The sequence below is a fragment of the Mesocricetus auratus genome, unplaced genomic scaffold (genome assembly GCF_017639785.1).
Source record: "Mesocricetus auratus isolate SY011 unplaced genomic scaffold, BCM_Maur_2.0 Super-Scaffold_15014, whole genome shotgun sequence".
NCBI classification, from domain to species: Eukaryota; Metazoa; Chordata; class Mammalia; order Rodentia; family Cricetidae; genus Mesocricetus; species Mesocricetus auratus.
In genome coordinates this window covers 74,313,489-74,321,396 of record NW_024429186.1, presented here as the reverse complement: position 1 = coordinate 74,321,396, position 7,908 = coordinate 74,313,489, and positions in this window count along the sequence as shown.

Here is a 7,908-nt window from a genome sequence, read left to right as displayed (position 1 = left end):
TTGCTTGTTTCTTACTGGCTATCTCTGACTTAAGTAATTACCCCATAATTGTTAATCTAAGTATGTTTCTTACTGGAGAATAGTTCCGGGCTTCCTACCCCATGGCGTTACATGTTGACTTTCCTCGTGTTTCTCCTTCCCAGAGTTCTCCTGGACTCCTAGTCCCACCTATCTAGATTCCCTATTGGCCAGACAGTGCTTTATTGACAAATGCACAGGACCTCCCCAACACCAGTCCTCACTCATATATGGATTTTAGACATGGAGCAGGGCATTGCCAGCCCACAATCCCACCACCAGAGAGTCTGGGGTGCAGGGAGGACCCTAAGAGAGCTATGCATGGTAACCCGGAGAAAGGTTAGGGGATGTGATCTCCTAATTGGATTGAGAGGGGAGAAGGGGAGGGCAGAAGGAGATGGGAGAAAGAGAGAGAGAGAGAGAAGAGCAGGGGAGAGGAGGACATGGGAGAGCAGGAAGGTTGAGCCAGGGTAAGAATAGAGGAGAAAAGAATGGGAGATACCAGAAAAGAGGGAGCCATTATATGTTAGTGGAAAGATCTGGCACTAGTGAGATCTTCACAGATCTACAAGAATGACACCAACTGGCATTAAGGCTACCTTAAATACCCTCCCATGATAATGAGACCGATGACTACCTTATATGCCATCCTAGAACTCTCATCCAGTGGCTGATGGAGGCAGAGGAAGACACCCACAGCTGTGAACTGAATTGAACTCCTGGAACCCAGTTGCAAAGAAGAGTGATGACCAAAGGAATCAAGATCTGGCTGGCGAAACCCACATAGGCAGCTGACCTAAGCAAGGGGCATCACATGGTCCCCAGACTGATGATTGGGGGACCAGCATGGGACTGATCTAGACATTCCTCCCACTGAACCTGGGTGACAGAGAGGAGGCCTTGACAATCTGTGGGACCTTGGAGAGTGGAGCAGTATTTATTCCTGGCATACAGAAGGACTCTGGGAGTCCATGCCACGTGGAGGGATGCTCTCCCAACCTGGACACATGGGGAAGAACCTGGGCCCTTCCAGGGATGATGTGACACTCTGGAAATCCCTCATGTAGGCCCTTGCCCTCCCTGGGGAGTGGAGGGGGGGGGTGGAGTGGGGGTGATGGGTTGGGAGGATTTGGGGGCTGGGGGAGAAGGGGAGGGAGAGGGAACTGAAAGTGAAATGCATAAAAAGTTAAATAAAAAATATATAATAAAAAAAACAATTTAGGGGCTGGAGAGATGGCTCAGAGGTTAAGAGCACTGCCTGCTCTTCCAAAGGTCCTGAGTTCAATTCCCAGCAACCACATGGTGGCTCACAACCATCTATAATTCAGTCTGGTGCCCTCTTCTGGCATGTAGGCAGAACACTGTATGTGTAATAAATAAATCTTAAAAAAAAAAACAATTTAGAGGGGGCTGGAGAGATGGCTCAGAGGTTAAGAGCACTGACTGCTCTTCCAGAGGTCCTGAGTTCAATTTCCAGCAACCACATGGTGGCTCACAACCATCCGTAATGAGATCTGGTGCCCTCTCCTGGCGTGCAGACATATATAGAGGCAGGATGTTGTATTCATAATAAATAAATAAAATCTTTAAAAAAACAATTTAGAAAAAGAGAAAGCAGAATTCAGTTAAGTAACCTGGTTCTTCGAAGATAGCTACTCACCTCAATTTCACTACTTAAAGTTTCTAAATATGTCCTAAACATATGCTGCTGTGATAATATCAGACCAAGGAATGAACTACTAATAAAACTCATACTTAATTTGAAATCTAATATATGTTGATTAAGGATTTTCATAGCATAAAAAGAAATTGAGTGATTTGAGGTTTGTCTTTTTTTCATTGCTCTGTTCTATTTCTGTAGAGAAGATAATCTTTGAGATTCAAAAATACCATAAAGCCAAAGCGAAATAATATTTTGGTTCATCAGTCCTAGATAAACAGGAGTTATTCAGATTTTACTTGCATGTAACATAGATTAAGAAATTCAAAGTAGGGGATGGAGAGTGGTCAGCTAAGGGCACTTGCTGGGCTCCTAGAGGATCCAAGTTTGGTTGTTAGCGTCACATCTGCATCTGACAATTACCTGTAGCTCCAGCCCCAGGGGATCCAACATGTTTTTTTCCTCCATGGGCACCCACACACATGTGGCACCATCATACTGAGAAACGTGTGCGTGCAAGCAAGCACACACACACACACACACACACACACACTTGATTGGGCATGTTACCTTATCATGCATTAGCTCCATGTATGATTAGCTCTGGGTCCCATCCCTAACACCCTTATCCCCCAAAGGAACTGCAAAGTTAACAGCACAGGATACACTAGTAGGATCCTAAAGCACCAGTAACCAAAGCTAAGATTTTTAAACAGACTTTAAGAGACTGCTAGACTCTTGAAAGATATGAATGTGAGAACTCCAATTCCATGAAGTTCGTACCCAGTTTCCATTACCATTGCATGGAACAGAGAATCATAGATTAATGTTTAAAATTTTAAGAATGTATGTCTCAGTGACATAGAAAACACCAAGCAGTTCTTTCTAAGTTAATTGAAAACTCATTGTGTGCTTGCAATGTAATCTATGTTGTTTTGTTTCCTTTCTGGTAATAAGCAAGACAGTGTCTATCCTTGTGAAACAGTCTGTGAACTCTAAAAGAACTATCACAGTAATGAGAAACATGATCAATAGTCATACTGCCTTCTTAAGGCAGCATCTGTAGGGTAAATGAGCACTCAGCCAAGCAGCAGTGATGAGAATGGATATGTTTTACTTTCTATTTCATGGTCTAGAAGAACCCGTGGTTCTGCTTCCAAACAAGAGAAGCAACAGGTTCAGTACACATCATGGATTACAGTGTTAAGCTTCAAGTCAGGGACAATGGCTGAGGTGCCTATTTAACTTACCAAAGCAGACCTGGCCTCCAGGTTCTCCCAGCATCCCTCAGTCCCCACCCGTTACAGGGTGTGGCTGATACCCTGCCCTCTACCCTGACCTCTCCACTGCAGAGGCTGGGCTGCCCTTCCCCGGATGCCCTTCCTATATAATCAGGACAGTTTGGTTCCCTGCCCTTTTGTTCCTTTGCTCTTCCGGCTGCTGCACCTGGTCTCCTCTCCCTCTCCCTCCCCCTCCCTTCTCCTCACATGGCGCAGCTCAGTCTGCTCATGTCCTCTGGACTCTCCCAGGTGTCCCTGACTCTGGCTATGCTCTCCCACGTATGTACAACAAACTTTCTCCTCCACCACACCTAGGGGCAGTCATGTCCTTTTCTTTTTATTTCTTTTTTCATTCTGGTGCTGGGTGGCATAAATGAGTTCCATCCCAACGAACTCGGCTGCTGTTGACGCTCCCGAGGTATGTGTGGGTCATTTGATTTTGCTGGCTTTTATCACCCACCAAATTTGATCCTAGAGTCCACCTCTTCATCCACCTCATCTAACCACTCATCTCTCCTCACCCGTTCAGTGTCTTCTCTCCCTGCTGAGCCCTTTTGGGGCTCCCACCATGTGGGACCCCTACTTACTGAGACACCAGCATCTCTGCAGCGGTTTCTCCTCTACCTGATCTAACCATTTGCCTCTCCCATTCTACTGAGTAAGTGTCACTGTGGAGCTCCCTGCTCTGTCTACTTTTACTACGAAAGCCACACGGGTGTGCCAGGAAACTTCGTCTCGATCTACCGTACCTCATCACATGGAAAGGAATGCCTCTCTTCTAGATTTGGGACATTTCTTTCTGACAAGTCTCATCCTTGGGGATGGCCTGGATTGAAATTCTTATTACCATGACACTTATTGGCGCTCTCATGACTTCTCTCAGCATCTTTCTGGATCTTCCTCACCTTTCCCTAGGAACTATTCACTGTTCTTTCTCTTAGCTGCCTAGCCCTCCCTATGGCAGAGTTCTTTTTCATTATTATTAATTTATTTTTTACATTCCAATCTCAGTTCCCCCTCCCTCCTCTCCTCCCACAACCTCCACTCCCCCCTCCTCCTCTCTGCTCCTCAGAGAGAGTAAGGCCTCCCATAGGAAGTCTACTAAGTCTGTCCCATCATCTAGTTGAGGCAGGATCAAGTCACCTCTCTACTCCCACACCCCTGTGTCTAGGCTTGGGCAAGGTATCTCTCCATATAGAATGGGCTCCACTAAGTCAGTTTGTGCATTAGCGTTAGATCTTGGACTCACTTCCAGTGGCCTCATATATTGTTCCAGCCACACCATTGTCACCTATATTAAGGAAGTCTAGTTTGGTCTTATGCAGGTTCCCCATTTGTCATACCAGAGTCAGTAATCTCTTACTGATTCTGTGGGTTTCCCCATCATGGTCTTGACTCTTTTGTACATATTATCGCTCCTCCCTCACTTCAGTTGTACCCCCAGGAGCTTGGCCCATTGGTTAGTAGTGGATTTCTGCATCTGCTTCCATCTGTTTCTGGAAGAGGGTTCAAGCTTCTTGAGGTAATGGATTGTGGGCTGGGTATCTTTTGCTTTTTTTCTGGTATCCACTTATGAGTGATTTCACACTATATTTGTCTTTCTGGTTTTGGGTTTCCTCACTTAGGATGTTTTTCCTAGTTCTATGGCAGAGTTCTTTTGGTGACCCTTCCTCCTTTGTTCCTTTGACTCAATTCCTTTCTTGGACTTCAGAAATTTTCTTATAGCACTTCTGTCTTACTGAAAACATATTGGCCTTGGTATAGATCGATGACCAAAGATGGCACACTCAAGTTCCAAGCTCTTGCAGATTATAACATCTTCTGCCAGCACAAGAAAATGATCCCAAAGTCTCTTATCTCTGAGGGTCTACAACTTTCTACTTTTAAATCTTTTAACTCTCTGACTTCTCTGTGCTCTGCTCTCAAGAAATCTTTTAAGACTATTGTGTAAACAGTCTTTATCTCAGGATGTGTAAATTCACCTGGTGTGGTTAAAGAATCTGTAAAATCAACAAAATTTGGCTTAAAACATAAAGCTAAAAGACTTACTGTATATGTGACTCAACTCTTGTCTAGAATATGCTGTATATGTAACTTAGATTCAACTCTTATTGAGGAAAATAGGTATTTTTAAATAGCAACCATGTGTCTCTCCTCCATGTTGTTGATGACCTCATCAAGGTGAAAGCAGTAACATGACTGGTAGCCATCTTGATTAAAGTTAAAAAGTATGTGTAAAACTTTTCAGTACCACTGAGCCCTCTACTTGCTTCTCTTTTTTAGACTAAGGAAGCAACAAGTCTCCAAAATATTTTGGATTGATATGGATTTTTGTACCATTATAAAAATTTTAAGTTATGTTTGCTACAACATACTGTATATGTGATTCAACTCTGATTTAGAGTACACTGTATGTGATGATCAAATTTTATGGTTATGAAGGTTTACTCAGATTAACAAAAGCTGATTTAAAATGTATTTCTAACAGTTTACGTCTTTGTGAACTGTTCAACACTACACTTCTAGAATATTTATATAAATAACAACATATGTTTGAAAACTATGGTATTTAAGAAGATTTAAAAATTCCTAAAGTCTGCTCAGGTTCACAGTGATATTTGCCTAGCTTCTTTTGTCTTAGTAACTTTCTTAAATTATAGTTATTTGGATAAACAAAGTCATACAAAAGTCATGATATTCTATAATGGTATACTATAAAAATATCAGTAAAGTTTCCCTCTCTATGGACTAAAGTTTACTGCATTTATGGTTTATTTTGATGCTAAGGGATCTTCAATTAAATCTTCAACTTAAATTTTAAGGCTCATACTTAACAGGGATAAAGCTGTAAAATCTTAGCCATATAAAAGCTGCCAACTTAAACTGTTAAGATAATTAAGACATGCAAAGTAATGTGTTTTCAAGGTTGAGCCGAAAATCAGGTAATAGATAGATTATCCTAAAACTCTTCAGAGATCTGCTGAATATGGCAGTTAAAATGTTTTTAAAAGTTTCCATGGTAGACAGAATTGCCCTCCTTCTAGTGGGAATCTTTTAAGGTATTCAAAGAAGATAAATGGGCACAATGATGCCACCACTTGGCAAAACTGCCCTATGCTGCACCTGCTGTCTGGGCTCTGCACAAACTGTGGACATTTTGGGGGTTATTGCTTGCCTTATTTAGGGTTTCTATTGCTCTGAAGAGACACCATGAGCATGGTAACTCTTCTAAAGGAGTTGTAATTTACAACTTACAAAGAATTAAATTAATTTAATTAATTTTTTGTAATTAAACACTTACAAAGGAGTTTAATTGGGGCTGGTTTACAGTTCAAAGGTTTAGTCCATTATTGTCATAGAGAAACGTGGCCACACGCAGGCACACATGATGCTGGAGAGGTAGCGGAGAGTTCTACATTTTGATCCACAGAAGGCAACAGAAGGAGAGACTGCGTCACTAGGCCCACCTCCACAGTGACACACTTCCTCCAACAGGGCCACACCTCCTAATAGTGCCATTCCCTATGGGCCAAGCATTCCAACACATGAGTCTATGGGGGCCATTCCTTTTCAAACCACTAGATTGCCATACCATTTATTGCTATAGTCTCTCATCATTGCTTAAAAAGAAGTAACTGCCACAAAAATATTTAAACAAGTCAAACAAACAAACAAAAACCAAACATATGATTTGGTAATTCCTATATATTTTTTTACCTGAATTCTGAAGTTATCTTTCAGACATTTAAACACAGTCTAAAAATAAAAGCTGGATCTAATTTATCTAGCCCAGCTTTATTAAGAGAGCCTTAAAAAAAACTATTAGTAATGGTTATCATTGTCAACTTGACATGACCAGAATCACCTAGGAAACAAGTCTCTGGGCATTAGTTGATTGAGGTGAGAACATCTGCCCTGACTATGGGGCTGGGGGTCTTAGACTGGATAGAAATAAGAAAATAAGTTGAGCACCCAAATTTATCTGTCTTAATTTTATGACTCTGGATAAATTGTGACCAGCTGTCTCCATGCCTCCTCTGCCATAATGGACTATAACCTCAAACTGTGAGCCAAGTAAACCCTTCCTTAAGTTGTTTTCGTCAGAGCAAGAACAATACAATTAATGCAAAGATTAAGTCTTAGTCAGTTCTTTCTAACTCGTATGTCCAAATTTGCTTCGTCACTCCAGATGCACATACACAAAGGAATCATGGGTTATGCTTAAACAGTGTGCCGATGTTCAGTTTATAGGAGAAAGGGCTTCTATGAGAATTTGGTAGCTATCTTGATAAACTTCAAGAAATGCCTTGAGTAAGAGACTGTGTCTTATTCTGTGTGATCCAAGAATCATCTAAGAAAGAAGAAAACTAGTCAAAGTATTTAAGTAAGATGGAGCAAGATATGGTGGATTCATACCTTCAGTCCAGTATTCCGGAGGCAAAGGCAGGTGAATCTCTGTGAGTTTGAAGCCAGCTTGGTTTAAAAAAGATGGAGTTTCAGGGATGAAAATTTTGATTATCTATGATTATATAGTATAATGCACACACACTGAATGCAAGCCTGTAAGTGAGTCACACACACACACACACACACTGAATGCAAAGCTGTAGGTGAGTCATCTACACACACACACACACACACACACACACACACACACACACTGAATGCAAGGCTGTAGGTGAGTCATCTATACCAACTGCCCTCCATCCAGGATGTAGAGAACTTCACAGAAGAGAGGGACAGAAGGAATGAGGCAGTGGCAGAAGGGAGGAGAGCTGTGAAATGTTGATGCGCAGGTATCTGTATGACCGCTTTTTGGTATGTACCTAAAAATGGCACTCCTGGATGATGTAGTTAATCCTATCTTTCATACTTGTTTCACAATTGTTCCAATTCCTCTACATCCTCATCAACAGTTATTGTCTTTTTAAAACATCAATTGCCCTCCTG